The sequence below is a fragment of the Rattus norvegicus genome, chromosome 9 (assembly GCF_021556685.1).
Source record: "Rattus norvegicus strain SHRSP/BbbUtx chromosome 9, alternate assembly SHRSP_T2T, whole genome shotgun sequence".
Classification (NCBI taxonomy): Eukaryota; Metazoa; Chordata; class Mammalia; order Rodentia; family Muridae; genus Rattus; species Rattus norvegicus.
The window spans coordinates 36,502,375-36,521,069 of record NC_141542.1 but is presented as its reverse complement, the minus strand read 5'-3'; the positions used below and the strand labels follow the sequence as shown (position 1 = coordinate 36,521,069).

At 38.5% G+C, this 18,695-nt stretch overlaps 2 non-coding genes across 2 annotated transcripts; both read left to right on the top strand.

The window, feature by feature from the left end:
* The first annotated feature begins 13,199 nt into the window (after window positions 1–13,199).
* On the top strand, window positions 13,200–13,258 carry LOC120094879 (U7 small nuclear RNA). Its single transcript, XR_015630010.1, has one exon. It is a non-coding gene; the product is annotated as a U7 small nuclear RNA (small nuclear RNA).
* Window positions 13,259–13,345: 87 nt separating this feature from the next.
* Window positions 13,346–13,408, top strand: LOC120094874 (U7 small nuclear RNA). The gene has a single exon (XR_015630005.1). It is a non-coding gene; the product is annotated as a U7 small nuclear RNA (small nuclear RNA).
* Window positions 13,409–18,695: the final 5,287 nt, after the last annotated feature.

Genomic DNA, 18,695 nt, shown 5'->3' with positions numbered 1-18,695 from the left:
GCAAGGTCTCTCAGTCATACAACTAAAATGGAGGTCATTTCGTGTTATGAGAACTTGATATGGCCTGCTCCAACAGATGAGGAAGATTCCCAAGCTATTAATCACCACCAATTGCCATACTTCTGGAATAACTGGCTATATATAGTCCTTCCATTTGAAAGAAAAAGCCTGGGTGCTTAACACTCTTGTTTTCCATGGAGATTGGTGGACACAAAAACCTTTTGGCTGCTTGCATTGATGGAGCAACACTCATTATGCAAAAAAACAAAAACTTATCGCTTTCATCAAGTACAGCACAGGAAAGAGAAGTTAACTAGACTATGTTGCAGGTCTCTACAGGGAAGCAGTCTATGACTGTCAACATCTGGGAGAAGGGGGTCTTGGTTGATGACTTCTGTATATTGTCAACAGTTATCCACAGACAGAAAGAAGGTCATGTTCATTCCCTGAGCCTGACTTGGGGAAGGATTTACCAATTCCACTTGGTCTGAGGCCTTCTGGTCCTTGCCAATAGTATCCATTTACTCAGGACTTCATCCACTCTTAAACCTTTGTTTAAGATGTTCGTCACTTGCCACAGTGAACTTATATATCTATCAGCAATGTAAACTTAAAAATTCTCCCAGTTCTCATTCAGAAGTCTTCCATTTTGTGATTTCTGACATCAGACACTATGTGAGGCTAAGAAAAACCCTTGTGGATCAAATAGTCTATTAATAATAAATTAATAAAGGTTGGGTAGAGAATTAATTCAGCACACACACCTCAAAAGGAAATTATGGTTCAGGCGACTGACAATATTTTGATCAAAGAAGAAAGACAAACAAAACCAGTAACCTGAAGCTGATTATTATTCCAGGGAGAAAAGATAAAGTATCTGTCTTACTAATATTTCAGAAAACTTACTTTCCCACAAACAGAAAAATTAAAAAGAGAAAAAGCTAAGTAATCACTCTGCTTTGGAAGTGTGTTTCTCATGCCTTACCCAGAGATATGCCACATGTTTTCCATACTTAGATATGGCTAATATCAAAAGAGCTGAAGCTATTTTAGATAGTCATTTAGAATTTTTAGAGGCATCAAAGTATCATTGCGTTGTCAGGCCTTTTTTATTCTCACCGAATATTGTTTTAGTACTTTCCTTGATTCCTGATGTACGATTGAGCTTGTACTCACACACTCACATGTAAATTTATTTTTAAGCTTTATTATATTCCTGAACTGCAGACACTCATAAACTTATTGGACCAGTGAAGTACCCAATACACAGAGAAGTTCAGTAATGACTGAGGCAAGATGCTGAAGTGGCATCAAAAAGAGGATGGCTCTTTTAGATCATTGTAATTAATTAATTGATTGGTTTGTTAGGTATGTGTGTGAAGAAATCAAATGTGAGGTAAGTCTCTAAATGTTCAGTATATCCTCTGAAGCCTAGCAAAGGTCATGAAGTCTAAACAGAATTCTCATACTATGGAACTATGGAAACAAAAAATATTTTACTGTCTTAGAGACAATTAAACACTGTAGAGGAACAGCCCTGAATCAGTGTCATAAAACCTTACTTCTTAGCAACTCAATAACATCAGAAATCTGGAAATATATTTCTCCATTTCAATCCACATTTACAGGATAACCCAGTGGCTGCAAGGCAGGGTCTCTGTACAAAATATAAGAAAATGTATTTCCAAACAAGATGTAGAGACTAGTTAGGGGAAAGAAATTGTATGACTTGAGTTTCTTCTCTTTCCATGCCCCTCTTCTCTCCTGGATCTTTTGTCTTCAATTTTGCTGTTTTTTTCTCTCTCTCTCCGCTTTCTGTCTCTTTCCTCCTAAATTTCTCATTCTTCAATTTCAGTGTGACTGTACTTCTCTGATGGACTTCAGGTGATTCAGCCTTTTCTTGAAGTCTAAATTGATTACTTCTGTAGAGCTCAGATAAAAACCACTGCCTCTGCTATCAAGAGAATCCACTCAAACCTAACATTCTTGATCCAAGCATTGTTTTTCCTAGGAAGAGAAGCAGACCAGATTCTAAGTTTTCAGAATCTCTAACCGGAAGTCAGGAGGTAAGTGTCAGCACGTGATACCCAACAGGACACCTTTGAGTTCTGTTAGTGAATGATGGAAAGTACAAGAATGATAAAAAAAAAAAAAGGAAGATGAGATGGGAGGCATTTGAAGTTAAAGATGACTACTAAGGCTGTGCTATGAGAAGTAACTAAGTGGTGTGATGTGACCGGAGGGAGACAACACAGGGGAGTATGCATGTCAGTTGATTTTCAATTTTGTTTTGTGACTTTGAAATGGATACCGTTTGTTGACCTCTGTTAGGAAAGAGAAAAATTAGATGACTTGTAATTTTCCTTTATGTATTTCCCTTTTTTGTTTATGTAGTAAAATATAATGTAAAACCAGCCCCAATACAAAAACGGAGTCCCTTATGTTCTGGATAAATAGTGTCTAAATCTCATTCAATTGAAGTCTATGAGTCATCACTCTTGTACCTATTCCTGAATTTTTATTCATTCTTTCTCATGTCCTGCCATGTTCGTGACATCTCTCAAGCCTCTCAAAGTAACATTCCTTACCCCTAGTCTCTGAAGGTGAAGTAATTGAAACCCCATTTGAAAAGCCAGTGAGATGGGTTATTTTGTAAAGTCACATGCTACCAAACCTTACAAACTGAATTCAATCCTTGGTACATACAAGAAGGAAAGAACTGACCATCTCCCACAAACTGTCCTCTTACCTACACACACACGGTCACACACACACACACACACACACACACACACACACACACACACACACACACACACCAAAGTGTTTGGTTTTGGACCCTGGGTCAAGGGACTGAGGTGCATGTTTTGCATATCAAAGCAGACCTGACCTCCAGGTTCTCCTGGCATCCCTTTATTTCCTACCTGGCACTTTCCCCAGAAGCCCCTCCCTATATAATCCAGACAGATTTTGGCCTTCTCCTCCTCCTCCTCCTCCTCTTCCTCTTCTTTGTCCTCCTCCTCTTCCTCTTCCTCCTCTTCATCCTCCTCTCCTCCTCCTCCTTGTCCTCTTCCTCTCCTTCCCCTTCCCTTTCTCCTCCTCCTTCTTCTCCTCATCTTCTTCTTCCTTTCCCACCTCTCTTTTTCTTTTCCTCCTTGTCCTTTCCCCATGGCAACTCCCCTGACCTAAATCCTTGCTTCCCATGAACTTGCCCAAAAGCAGCTTGGCCTATATTAACTTGCCTCTAATCTAACATAATCGGACTTAAATTGGCTCATTTCATTTTCTGGGGAGAAATGACTTCTCACAAGTCATGAGAACACATCTCTCAAATAAATAAGTAAAACAAAACAAACAAAACCACACCTCTATCTGCATCTGCCATTATCCTGTGTGAAAAACCTGCTTCTGATTTACTTTTATATTTTAGGGTAAAGTATTGTTCTATCAACAGAGCTAATTAATGTAAGGGATGATAGGTAGATCATAACAGGTGAATAATGGTGTCAAAGTAAAAGTGATACAGAGATTAGAAGACACCGGCTTAGAAAGTTGCGACCCCTCACAGGTAACAACACATTAGCAGTCATCTGTGCTGATGGATGAATTCAGTCACCAGGGATGTGGTGAGGTCAGAGGTATTTGAGACATTTAAGGAATGATTAGAGGTTCACTTGGAGGAACATTTTGGGATGGTGTACTTAGTTTATGCTATTTAATTCATATTAAAGGCTAGGCCATTGACTACCTGAGTTATACTGTTATTTCAGTCATTAGATTATTTGAGCTTATCTCCAAATTACACCTTACATTTAAAGTAATGATTGCAAAATGTCCTAGCAATCTTTTTTTCTATTAACTGTGGAAAGGTTTTCTAAAATTGTTAAATTTAGTATTGTAGAAAACCCCGAACCTTCAGGTGACTGTCATCAGTCTTTGAATGATTACATTTTGTGAATGAGTACCTTAATACATTTTCATTGGGCGAGTTTATTTAAAATCTAAATTTCTAGTATGCTATGAAATGTGTGCATTTTAAGATAATATCATAGAGAGACACAGAAAAGTGGAGCCTTCAGGTTTTTTTTAAGCGTTTACTAATTTCAGGGTGACAGGAGAGGCAGTTTAATTAGTGACTACTATCTATCTATGTAAGCAGCCAGGGAAATCTCTGCTGGAGAAAGGACATGCAAATCCCTGGCCAGGTCATATTCTCTGCTTCTTGCATCTGTTTTAAAATAATCAAAAATTTACTATTTTCAGCAATGTGGCGTGTTGGAAAAAAAAAGATTACAAAGAGTGATTTCAGACTCAAAATTCAGTGAATTTTAGAATAATACCCACTTATAAAAATACAAATTAATATCTTGAAAGCCCCAGACCAGTGATGATCCAAGAAAACACCGATAATTTGGGTTATTTTCCTTGGAGGAATACCTACTCTGTAAAAATCCAAGGTTAATGGTTAGATGTAGTCAGTTACATCAAATGATCAGCTTAAGTAATGATGAGGCTGGAATTGTTCACGACTTTCTGTAAATAACCACAAAACTAGCACCTTTCCATTTTCTCATCCAAATAGCAATAAATAAAAAAACTGAAAATCTTAAACATAGCCAATTAAAAGCTTATTTGCTTTTAAATCAAAAAATGGATTCTCTTTTCTCACATGTTATATCCTAGTTTTTGTTTACCCAAGTGTACATGTGCAAAGGATCTGTAGGCTTAAAAGAGAGAAATATATAACTAAAATAAAAACAAGGACAACCCCCCCCATGTAACTTTGAGACAAAGAACTTCCAACAGTGCTATTGAGTTCATTTTCTGTTGGTCATCTAGTGCTGGACATGTAACCTACACTTAAGAGGAGTTCGTTTCCCTAGTGAGACTTCTTTGGAAAAAACTAATTTTTTATTTGTGTGTGGTTATCGACTGGACGTAGCTTCTGGTTAGGGATGGCGGCATGAGTTTACTACTTTCAGCTGCCAGGACCTTCATTGGTATAAATAGCGCAGGTTCTGTGCAAGCTGCCTCAGTACCTGTGGCTTCATACATCCATCCATCTTGTTAATTTAGAGGATCTTATTTCCTGGTGTACTCTTTCCCTCTAGCTCTTACACTCTTTCTGCATCTTGTTCTGTAAGATTTCATAAGTCCTGAGGGGAGGGATTTGATGGAGACACCCAGTTTAGGGTTGTGTTTGCCAAGGACTCACAATTCCATTTCCTGCATGATATCTGGGTGTGGCTTGCTATAAATGCTCCCATCTGCTGCAGGAGGAACTTCTCTGATGACTGCTGAGCAGGTCCCTGATTTACGAGTACAGCGCGGTCATTAAGAATAATTCTATTGCTATAATTTTTTTTTTCTTTTTAGAACCAGAGTATTTGTTTTTACCCTAGGTCCCTGGGTTATCTAGTCTCAGGTTCTTGGTCACCCACGCTGTGTTAGGTTTGCGTTACGTCTTGTGAGGTGGGCCTTCAGGCAAAGCAGATATTGGTTGGCTACTCCAACAAGCTTCGTGCCACCATTGCACTAGTGTATCTTGCAGGCAGGACAGGATGATAGGTCAAAGAGTTTGTGGCTGAGTTGGTGTCTGTATTTTTCCTTTGGTAGCCTGTAGAGTATCCTCCTCTACTAAAGGCACTAGAATATAGGGTTGGAGGCTCTTCGTGGGTTCAGCTTCTCCATATTTAATGAATTGTTTAGGTATTATCTTAAGAGATGTGGCCTGGCCATCGTTTTGTGGAGATGTTCCAATTTATTTTAATGGCACAAGAGAAGTTTTTACGTTAATGTTGCAGCACTGTAAATCTCAAATCCCTATGTACCTTACATGTCTATGTCAACTTTACTGACTTTAGTCAGAAAATTCATACGGTTCTTCCTGATAGCAGTACAGAAAACTTAAGATCTGAAGATGAATAATCTTTGTAAAGCTCTGCCTTATATATCAGCAGCAGTTGCCTTTATTCTCTTTATACTCCATAAAGGCACAGATTCTTGGCTGTAGTTTTAGAGAGTATATGTAAGTGTGTGTATGTGTATGTGTATGTGTGTGTGTGTGTGTGTGTGTGTGTGTGTGTGTGTGTGCAGTCATCTTATCTTCTTTATTAAAGCAATTCTGAGATCAAGGAAGGATTAGGTAGGCTTCTTTGATGTGAGAGACAGTAGTAACCATCTATGATCTACAAAAGTGATCAGTTTGAGTTCAGCAAAAGATGATTCCTCTGGAAGACTTTGTCTAGACATCTAGTTTTACCCTTTGCCTAATTTTTAATGATTTTTATAAGGAAACACTTTGTAAGAATTTTTTATGTATTTTTGATATGAATATTGTATAAAATGTACATGATGTCAGTTAAGTTTTGCCTTTTGATTTCTTTATTCATGTCTTACAAGTTTAACCCCTTTTGATTAAATCAATTCTTTGGGGGCTAATTGGAACATAACATTTATATTTTCATTCATTAGATTCAGTTATAACTTCTTACTACCAGAATAGAATTATAAAATATATGTAAGTCAGTTAGCCAGAAACCCAGAAATAGTCAGAATGTTCTACGGAGCAGTAAAATGGCTTACCAGGTGTCATAGATAGCTTTAGCTCACACCTTCACAAAAACTGAGGCTCACCTGGAAGAGGGAACTTTGACCGAGAAATTGCCTAATCAGATTGCTCATTTCTGTAATGGCAATTTCTTGATTAATAACTGATCTAGGAGGGCCCTGCCCACCATGGTTGGTACCTTTCTTAGGCATTTGGTACTGAGCTATGTAAGAAAGGTAGCTGATCTTGAACCTGGGAGTAAGTCAGTAAGCAATCTTTCTTCATAGTTTCTGCTCTAAGCTCGTGGGTTGAGCTCATGTCTTAATTTCTTTGATATAATCAGTAAGATAAAATAATACTTTTCCTCTGCTGATTGCTTTTAATCATTGTTTATCACAGTTACAAAATCAAACTAATAAAGAGGTAAAGGCACTTGCCACCAAGTGAAATGATCCAAGTTTGATCCCATCTTGCAAACAGCAGAAGAAGAGCACTTCTATAGACAGGCTGTGCATGGGTACTGGTATGTAGATGTACATACACTGGTGTGCAAATGAGCACACTCTCACACACGAATACATGAAAAATTATCACACTTTATTCATGGGAAAAAGAAGACAGAACATCTGTCTTTCTCAAATTATGGTTCACTAAACTTATATTGCAACACTGTTGTATAGTTCTGCCAATGCTGGGTAAACTATAAGAAGGGAATTTATTTTTCTGAAAATTTAAAAGAAAAGAAAGAGGGAAAATGATCCCAAACATCAAAGCAAGAATGTTAATACCACAAATAGAGTTGGGGAGGGGGCTTAGGGCAAGAACATTCGTCTAATGGGCTTGAGGCACTGAATTCAATTCCCAATGCTGTAAAATGTGGAAGTAAAGGAAATACAAGCTGCTGTTTTTGAGGGCTGGTGGTGAGTATTCAGTGACTGTAACATCAGAAGACTGTGAACTGGCATCTCCGTGGCAGTAGATGATGAGGCTCCAGGCCTGCATAAAGCCATGAGATGAAATCTGACTTTCCATATGAAGCACTTGGTAGAACAGAGACTAGAAAATCTTTGAAGCTTGTCTATACATGGAACTCTAATTAGTAGAAAAGAAAATCTCCCCTAAGTGAGAAATAGAAGAAAAGAAAAGAAAGAAAAAAGATGAAAGGCCCAGATACCTGAACAACAAAGACAGGTATCAGTCAAGGATAGGAAATCAATGTAGAGCTAGTCTCTTCCATGATGCCCCTGGACACCTGACCAAAGCAAACACACAAGGTTTCTGTCTCGGCCACTTTCACTAATCAGGGCAAGCAGGACTTCACTCCCTTAAGAACAACAGCAACAAAGATGAACCAGACAAAGAGCTTGTGGCACGTGTTGCAATAAATTATCTCATATGTTTACAATGTTATGCAGTGGGTAACATACACTGTTTTTGGGGTAACTTTAATGGGGATGAAATGTCTCAGCCACGTTCTTTGCACTTTGAGGTTTTCATATTGTGATCTAAGTACTTGTAGCATTTTATAAGATTACGGATTTGGGTTTTTCCAAGGCCAGTAGATTTGGCTGATAACAAGAAAGAACAAAAACTGATCAAACATGTTTCAGAAATGTTTCACAGGAGAAAGGGAGCAGACCAATGTTCAGAACACCAGACTTTTTTTTAAGACACAAATATGAAAGATCAATGTGAATTATGCATTGAAAATCATAAAAAAATGCTAAAGACATAAAACCCACAAATAGGCCATGTGGGAAAATTTTAGGACACTAAGCAAATATTAAAATATCTAGAAATACATCACATTAACTAGTTGAGGAGCATATAATCACATCACTCTGAAGAGTCTATGAGCAAATTGAAAGATTTCAGGAATGCACTGGGATTATAGAGAAATAAAGTAGTTGTGGAATGAAAAAGTAAAAAGGATCCCAAGATTGAAGAGGCTAATGCAGGAGGATTGAAAAGTTGAGACAACTCTGTGTTTTTAATGTGAAGTTATCAAAGGGACAGGGAATATTCAGGTGAGAAGAACAAGCCTTAGCACATGTCTAAGGTGTTTTCCACAGGTAAGCATCAAAACAAGATGAGAGCCCTGTAGGATGATGTCATTATGCAGCAAGGCGTGTCTAGCCTATCATTGGATGAGAAGGAAAGGTAGATGAGGAAAATTCTAGGAAGGAGAGAGGAGGAGGAGGGGGAGGAGGAGGAAGAAGAAGAGGAGAAGGAAGAGGAGGAGGAAGAGGAAGAGGAGAAAAAAGAAAGAAAAAGAAAAGAACACCTAAAATTCATATCTCAGGTGGGGGACAGTCCAGCACTTGAAACACTTGCAGCCCAAGCATGAGGATTTTATTTCAGATTCCTAAAACACATACAAGAAGCAAGTGGCTGTGCTGGCCTCTTGCAATCCAAAAGCCTGGGAGCAAACACAGGGAATTTCCAAAGCAAGGGGAGTAGCCAAGACAGTGATCTCAGGCTCTCCAGAGAACATACAAGTGCACATGCATGGGCACACATATCATTATGCATACTTGCATGCAAAATGCACACATATATAAAGTCAAAGTCCTGTAGAAAATTCAGATCTCTCTCTTACAAAATTAGTGTTCAAGGTAAAAAGAAATACAGAGAGAAGGTCATGTTAACATTATACAACACTACTATTTAAGAGAACAGTAAATACGTACAAAGCAAACACACACACACACACACACACACACACATATTCCTATACAAAGGTTCTTTAAAAAAGAGAAGAAAATATGAAATTAGGTTAGTTAACATGTTAAAAAGTTTTAAATTTTCAGTGTCACCGCATAGGAGAAATATCAGAATTATTTATCAAATTAATGGAAGGAAGGAAGTAGAGAAAATGATTAATATAAGGCAGAAAAAGGATAAATCAACAAGAAAACATCATAAAAAAGAGAGCTGAATCTAAAATGGTTGATACAAGCTGAATGAATAGACACTTTGAAGAACATGGAATTAGCATGTGTGGGTATACTTGACTGTATTGTGTATGCATGTGTGAGTGCCTGCATGTGAGTGTGTGTGCAAGACTGTGGAAAATGTCTTGTATCATTCCCCAGAAACAGAGTTCTTTGTTTCCATTATTTATGAGACAAGGCATGTCACTGACTTGGGGAAAAAACATTAGGCTTGGCTGCCTGGCCAACTAGCTCTACCACTCTGCTTGTGTCTGCCTCCCCATACATGGCCCACAGGTACACAGCAGAACTCTTGGATTATTTCTCAGGTGGTGGGGACTCAGGTCTTCAGGACTGTAAAGCATACACTTTACTAACTCAGCTGAAGCACAAGCACACTTTTAAAAATTACAAATGGGGGGTTGGGGATTTAGCTCAGTGGTAGAGCGCTTGCCTAGTAAGCACAAGGCCCTGGGTTTGGTCCCCAGCTCCAAAAATAAATAAATAAATAAATAAATAAATAAATAAATAAATAAATATAAAAATAAAAAAAGAAAAGAAAAAATTACAAACGGTTAGGTAGAGAAAAAATTCTTATAAAATTTTTGTAACTTTAACTCGTATATAAAATAGAATTTGTGATTCATGATGACATTATGTAGTAGAGCATGAAGACATATTTCATCTTTCATTTAATTACACTAGACTAGGAATGAGTTGTTTAATGTTGCTGGTGATGGTTCATTTCCTGAACAATTATTCTGAATGATGAACATCTTAAATTCAGATGCTGGGTACTGAAGGCTTTTGTATGTTGGAAGTAGCCTATGAAATGAATTGCAGGAATCAGGATTAGATTCTAGTACAAGAAAGGATCCTAAAGATCCTCAGCTAATAGAGTCAGTCAACCCTTTATTGTACAGTTGTCTCAACTACAGGCCTATATCATCATTTCAGCATTGTGGGTGGGAATTCCTCACCTCACTACAGATGTGACACTGAATTATGCAAACCTTCAGTCCTTAGCAAATTAACATACCACTCCCATACTATTCTCATTGCAATAGAAGCTTGCACAATTATATTTTAATAAAAAAATTTGCAAGTGTTAGAAGTACTATTTTCTTGTTGATATAGACTTAAACAAACAGCAAATTAATCCTTTTTCTGTGTTCCCTGAAAGTTAAAACTCTAGGAAATATTTCCGTAAATTCCTCACATCCAATGCATCCATTCCCTCCAGGATACTTAAAACAACTACTCTCTGTAAATCTAAGTGTCTGATTTAAAGATTTCATATTTTAAGTAATAACATAAGTTAGCATAATTTGCCGGACAATTTACAAAGTATTTAATTTAAATGCCTTAGATATCTTCTTTCAAGGTTGTGGACATTGAATTTCAAAGTGCTTTAGTCAATTATCAAGACTGTATAATTGATTTTGTTCAGAGAAAAATATCTGAGCGAAACCCTGCTTTTTTTTTAATTTTTAAAAGTGATTTTTGCAGAATCACTTTATGGTTTTGCAAACAAAACAATTGCTACTTTCTGTCTTAGTCACTGTTGTATTGTTGTGGAGAGTACCATGACCAAGGAAACTTTTATAAAAGAAAGCTCTTAATTCGGGCATTGATTACAGTTTTAGAGGGTTAGTCTATTATCATCAGAGTGAGGATTATGTTGGTAGAGAGGAAGGAACTGTGTTTGAGAACTTTCTGAGGACTATGTTCTGATTCACAGTAAAGAAGCACACAACCACATCCACCTCTAGAGAGAAAGAGAGAGAGAGAGAGAGAGACAGAGACAGAGAGAGAGAGAGAGAGAGAGAGAGAGAGAGAGAGAGAACCTGATATAGCTTTTGAAATCTAGAAGGCCAACCTTAGCAATATACTTCTTATAAAAAGTCCATACCTTCCACCTCCTAATTCTTCCAGTCCTTTCAAACACTTCCACGCCCTGGTGACTAAGCACTCAAATATAAGATCTCATTCTTATTGAAACCATGACATATTTTTTCTTTATTAGACACATATTCCCAGACTAATCAAGTTTAAGCATATTTTTTTACAACAGACTTGACTATTTCATACCATTTTTGGAGCATGACATTTGAACAATTATTCTGCTATTTAGTAATTTTTCACATACATCATAACATTTCTTTAAAGTATGCTGGAAGAAGTTAAGATCTCTGCTTAATCTATACTTTTATGCTCTCTGCCTCACCAACTTTTTACTATTTAAAGAGTATTAGGACACTAGTTCAGACAAGAAAGAACCCATGTCCCTGACTGGCTGGCGGTTTCTGCGTTCCTGGATCTTGGGGTGCCTAGTTACTCTGGGTGTTGGGGTAGGTGTTGGGGCAGATGTTGTGGCCTCTCCTGTGATCCTGTGTACTTCAGAGCACCTGGGAATCAAGATTCTGCTGGGTGTTGTAGGAGTGGGTGAAGGGAAGGAAAGTGTGGAGGAATGAGCCATGTGAGGGGTAGAATGGAAGGGGGGGCTATAATTGTGTTGTAAAGTGAATAAATACATTAATTAATGGGGAAAATATACTGGTTGAACAAGGTGAATTAAAAAAAAAGAATTGCCACTTTATTATTTGACATCAAGGCAATAAACAAATCTTCTTTATTCCAGGAGCTGGGGTACCAGAGATTACAACCTGAAGGGTAGACCATTGCTTTTGTGGTGAAAATAGGTAATTATAAAGAGTCTACAGTAAGTGGTTTTTATTGTGAGCTTTACATGAAGAAATAACCATCAAGCAATACTTTGCCTTGGGAAATGCCCTGCAGTTCCAGGTTGGGCATAGCTGTAAAAGGAACACAGACACAGTTCCCACCCCTGGAGCAGCACCAACAGAATGTGGATCTTCCTTTTGCTGATGGCTACTATAGGTATAAGGTTTGTTTGGATAATAATGTACATATTTTTGATGTTCCTGGAAATATTCTCCCTGCCAAAATTGTTGGGGAATGCCCTCCCTGCCAAGGTTAATGACTACATAATAATTAGAAACATCATGAGGTCAGGAATCAAGAATATGACTAAAGTTCCACAGAAAAAATGGTAGTGCTGTGACCTTTTGGATAACCCTGAAGGCTGTGGGAAAGAACTCAGAAATCATGAGTTCAAGAATATATAAACAGGTTTCTCAACTATGTGAAATATGAGGATATAACATGATTTTTATGAGGAACTTTCTGGACCTGAAAGAACAGAAAGAGCTGTACTAAGGAGCTAATAAAGGGAAAGGAATAGTTAAAAAAACAAAGCTCATGGTGCAAGTAATAAAGGAACTCCAAAAAGTGAGGGAATGATGATTTCAGGGCAAGATTACACCTAGCTAAGCTTGTTGTTCATGTTTACAAAGGCAGGAAGATCTTTGAGCTCAAGGTCTGTCTACACAACAAGTTCTAGGACAACCAAGCTTATGCAATAAAGGAGTTGGAAAACAGAAAGCTAACTTTCTCACATGAAAATAGTCTCTATTTATAGATTTGACAACTACAAGTGTTATAACCAGTGAAGCACATAGGACTTGCTATATTTAAAAAAATGTATTTGCTGTCTTTTTCTAAAAAACCAGGAGCTCAGGTCATAAAATGCTGATTCATGGGATAATCAAAAGAGAACCTGGGGTAAATGATTGAATTGATATGCAAATAAAAGACTGGTCTTTGCTCTCTAAGAACTGAGCTATCTAGAGATTTAAAATTTCTCTTTTACAATTTTATCTAGAAGGTTTTCTGATTTGGTCAGAAAATCTAAAAGCTGTCTAGAGACCTAACATGGCTGTTTTAGAAGTTTTCTAGCAGGTTTTCTGACTTTGCTTAGAATACCCAAAAGCTGTCCAGAGAGTTATTACAGCTCTTTTAGAATCTTTCTAGTAGGTTTTCTGACTTTGGTTGGAAAACCCAAAAGCTATCCAGAGAACTATTACAGATCCTTTACAATTTTGTAAAATAGGTTTTCTGACTTTGGTAGAAAAACCTAAAAGCTACCCAGAGAATTATTACAGATCTTTTAGAATTCTTCTTGCAGGTCTTCAGATTTGGGAAAATCCATGAGCCACATAGAGGACTGTCTAGAGACCTACCTCAAGGAGACTACCTAGCTGTCAGCTTACATCCCATCACTGACTTCAGATAATTTTTCCTGCTATTCCCAAACACCCCTTCCTCAGGACCCCCAACCAAGTTGAGACTGGTCCTTCACACCACCCCTGGAGGAGGACCAGCAGGGCATGGGTTTTCTCAAATGCTGACAGTTGCTGTAGGGATAAGGCTTGTTTAAATAATAATGTATATATTTTACTTTATGTTCCTCCTTCAGGGAATGTTCTCCCTGCAAAGTTAATGAGTCCATCATAATCAGAAACAGCATGATTTTAGACATGGAGAATATGTCCTGTACTCCTCAAAAAATGATAACACTGTGACCACCAGGACAACACTTAAGACTGTGGGAAAGAACTCTGGAAGTATGAGTTCAATAATATATGAATCAATATAAGATCTGTTCTTTACATTATTTCTCAACTATAGAAAAAATATGAATGCAAAACGAAATGTATGAGAGACTTTGCAGACCTGAAAGAACAGAAGCAGGTGCACTAATGAGCTGGTTTTGTCAGAAAGATACTAAGGAAGGGAGATAAAGAGATTTTGTGAGTGGTGATCTCAGAGCAAGATCCCACCCAGCTAAGCTTATTGTTTGTGTTTGTAGTTGAACAAGGAATAGTTTGGACTTTTAATATGGAATGGAATACATCCAGAAATGGAAGGCACCATTGTGATCCAAATCTTGAGGTTGGGAGACAAAGGCTTTTGATATGGATCTTGAAGAATACTGGACATAAAAAGTTTAGGCCCAGACATGGTAGTATATACCTTTATTTTCAGGACATAAAGACAATCAGATTTCCAAGTTTAAGGCCAGGCTAAAACAGAGCAAGTTCTAGGTGAAGGAAAGCTTAGGTCTAGGCATGGTATGTTACATGCATTTAATCCCACCATTCAGAAGACAGAACCTCGAAGATCTCTGAGTTCAAAGTTTACTACATAGCAAGTTACAGTACAGTCAAGGTTAGGCAGTGACAGAGATGGAAAACAGAAAGCTAGTGATAATGTAATAAAACAATGATGTGAGGCCATATCCCAACTCCAGCAAACGGCAAAACTCTAAAGCTTTGAACATGTGGCTTTGTCTATAGAATAAAGGGGCTAAGGTCATAAAATGCTTGAGTTGCAGAGATGACTCAGAGGTTAAGAGCACTGACTACTCTTCCAGAGGTCCTAAGTTCAATTCCTAGCAACCACATGGTGGCTGACAACCATCTGTAATGAAATTCAATGCTGTCTTCTGATGTGTTTGAAGACAGTGACGGTGTACTCATGTCTATAAATTAATAAATAATTTTTTTAAAAATGCTGACTTGTGGGATTATCAAATGGTAAACCTGAGGCAAATTATTGAATTTATGCAATTCCCAAGAAAGTAGCTTGTGCAAAATAAAACACTGAGGTTTGGTGTGCAATAGAGTGACATCTCAGGAAAAGAACTATCTCAAGCAGACCCCAGAGCTTTCAGTTTGTATCTATCACCAACTCAGAGTCATTCATCTGCTGCTCCCAATCACTCCTTCCTCAGGGCCCCAGACCAAGTTGAAGCTGGTCATTGCCACCACAGAAGTACCCACAGGCTAATCTGAGGAAGACAGTTCTCCAAGTGAGGTTCTCTCTTTCTAGGTGATTATCATTTGTGTCAAGTAGAAAAAAACTAATCAACACACTCCAGAAAGAACATTATATTACTAAGTTGCATTACAACTCGGTAGCAAGCGTGTGTGTGTGTGTATATATATATATACATACATACATACATACATATATATATGCATATATATGTAACTAGAATATATCCTGCATTGTTTACATTACCATATAGAGATTATGTAACCTTTATAAAGTACTTACCTTTGTTTTGGTAACACAGTACGACATTTTATTCATTCTCTTTATCATAATTAAATATAAGTAAGTACTTGCTATACATAATTTGAAAACTAAAAATAGGCTATAATTTAAGGAGATACAATTTACACCCAAAAATCATTATTTATTAATGGACCAAATCTCCGGTTCTGCAATTTTCAGTTGGTAGTATTTAATGCCAGAATTTTAGATATCAGAAACCATGGCAGTGTCATCCCTAGGAAGACCAAAGTTCTATAAAAAATGTAACTAAGCCATGAAAGTAAGCCAGTAATAAGCTTTCCTTTGTGGATTCTGATTCAGTTTCTGCCTATAGATCCCTGCTTTGTGTTTCTGTTCTGATATCTCTCAGTGATAGATTGTTTCATGGAAGTGTAAATATACCCTTTCCTTCTCTGGGTCACTTTTGGTCATGGTGTTTATCACAGTGACAGACAAACAAACAAACAAACAAACAAAAAGATATGAGGTGACTGCAAAAAAAAAAAAAAACAGTATAACTCAGAACTACTCACATTCTAGACCTTTCCTGGCCTTCAATTGTCACTATCACTAGGGGCCAATGTGGCATGTCAACTAATACAACATGTCTCCATCATCACATATGCACATGCTCTATGCTGCCCTTTATAGCCTGAGACCATTATACCTGTTCCCCCTTCATCACTCGCTCCATAACTTTTCTTTCTTTCATCCTAACTAGAGGGTGGCCTTTCATATGCACCTCTTCATCAACAATAAATCTCTTTCATTATGTGATCCTTGACCCTCCTATCACCGGGATACCCAATTGCCATAAACCTGTTTGACTGTTGCTGTCACTCTGAGAGAAACTCTTAAGGCCTCTGCTTCACCTTGGGTTTTGAGCCACACTTAAACTATATCCATCTGTTCTGTCCACAACAGATCTACCTTCTGACCCACCAATTGCTTGGCGTTACATCCATTAGCAGCAACTGGTTAGTGATCCCTCTTGGTAGGTGTAAATGCTTCTCCAAGTCTCTAGTACTCTTAGAGGAAGAGGTACCTACCCTATTTCCAACCATTGGGTGAGACTGTTTTGAGCTTTTTATTTGTCTTTTAGCTTCTCTTGAAAGCCTTGGTACCAGATATCAAGCCTGCTCAAGCTGTTAGCCTTGACCCTCATTGAGCACTGTGATGGCCCACTGAATGGCTTGAATCTTCCTTGTTCGGTCCTCCCCAAGTCCAACGGACAACATAGATTGCAGTTTGAGGACCTTCTGTCAAACCCATGAGAACAAAATTGTCCATATCTTCTTGTTCCCCCTTGGGACACCCTTTAGAAAACTCACAGCCTCTATACTTGGTCCCAGACCTGAAGGTTCCTAAATTAATTCACTTTTGCAAAATATCTGACCTCAATATTCATTAATCAATCTAAATGTGGTTGACTAGTGACACCCTACATCCCAATATTAATCAGGATCTGTGCGAATACTGCAAGCAAACAGGAAGAAGTTTTCTGTTCCCAAGTTTCATTTCTCTGCTCCAAGCCCTATTTGTTTTTGTCTGATCTATATTCTCCCCCAATCCCCAACCTGCTCCATCCCCTTGGAAATGATTTGTCTTAAAGTTAGGTTTGATGAATCTGTAAATCACAAAATGGGAGCCTAGAGCCAGGTCCAGAAGGACAGGTCTTTTGATGGGCAGCATGCCCCTGGCTGGTTGGTGTATCTTTTTGCTTCTTCTTGCAGTGTCCTCTTTGTGTGTATGGGGCAGGGAAGAGGGACTTGCAGTTATGTGTGTGTGTGTGTGTGTGTGTGTGTGTGTGTGTGTGTGTGTGTGTGTTTGAGTTTGAGACAGGTTTTCTCTGTGTAGCCCTGGCTGACCTGGAACTCACTCTGTAGACCAGGCTGGTGTCAAAATCAGAGATCCACCTGCCTCAGCCTCCCAAGTACTGAGATTAAAGTACCTCTTCTAAGATATGTTCAGACCATTTGTTTCTGCTGTTTCTGATACCCACAGAATTCTAGCATCTGATTCTTCAGCTGCTGCTTCCCTGTTTTTCTAACCATTTGTGTCTCATCTTTCTGGGGCCTGGTCTACTATGTTCTACTATGTGTTCAACATGGGCACCTACATGTCTCTCTGGCTGCTGCACCTTGCAATGTTTCTGGCATGCTACATCCATGTGAGCATCTCCTTTTCTTTTTTTTTTTCTTTTTCCCCCATCTTTATTAACTTGAGTATTTCTTATTTACATTCCGATTGTTATTCCCCTTCAGGGTTTCTGGGCCAACATCCCCCTAACCCCTATCCCTCCACTTCTATGTGGGTGTTCCCCTCCCCATCCTTCCCCCATTACTGCCCTCCCCCAACAATCACGTTCACTGGGGATTCAGTCTTGGCAGGACCAAGGGCTTCCCCTTCCACTGGTGCTCTTACTAGAATATTCATTGCTACCTATGAGGTCAGAGTCCAGGGTCAGTCCATGTATAGTCTTTAGGTAGTGGCTTAGTCCCTGGAAGCTCTGGTTGCTTGGCATTGTTGTTTGTATGGGGTCTCGCACCCCTTCAAGCTCTTCGAGTCCTTTCTCTGATTCCTTCAACGGGGGTCCTATTCTCAGTTCAGTGGTTTACTGCTGGCATTCGCCTATGTATTTGCTGTATTCTGGCTGTGTCGCTCAGGAGAGATCTACATCCGGTTCCTGTCGGCTGGCACTTCTTTGCTTCATCCATCTTGTCTAATTGGGTGGCTGTATATGTATGGGCCACATGTGGAGCAGGCTCTGAATGGGTGTTCCTTCTGTCTCTGTTTAAATCTTTGCCTCCCTATTCCCTGCCAAGGGTATTCTTGTTCCCCTTTTAAAGAAGGAGTGAAGCATTGACATTTTGATCATCCTTCTTGAGTTTCATGTGTTCTGTGCATCTAGGGCAATTCAAGCATTTGGGATAATAGCCACTTATCAATGAGTGCATACCATGTATGTCTTTCTGTGATTGGGTTACCTCACTCAGGATGATATTTTCCAGTTCCCTCCATTTGCCTACAAATATCATAAAGTCATTGTTTTTGATAGCTGAGTAATATTCCATTGTGTAGACGTACCACATTTTCTGTATCCATTCCTCTGTTGAAGGGCATCTGGGTTCTCTCCAGCTTCTGGCTATTATAAATAAGGCTGCGATGAACATAGTGGAGCACGTGTCTTTTTTATATGTTGGGGCATCTTTTGGGTATATGCCCAAGAG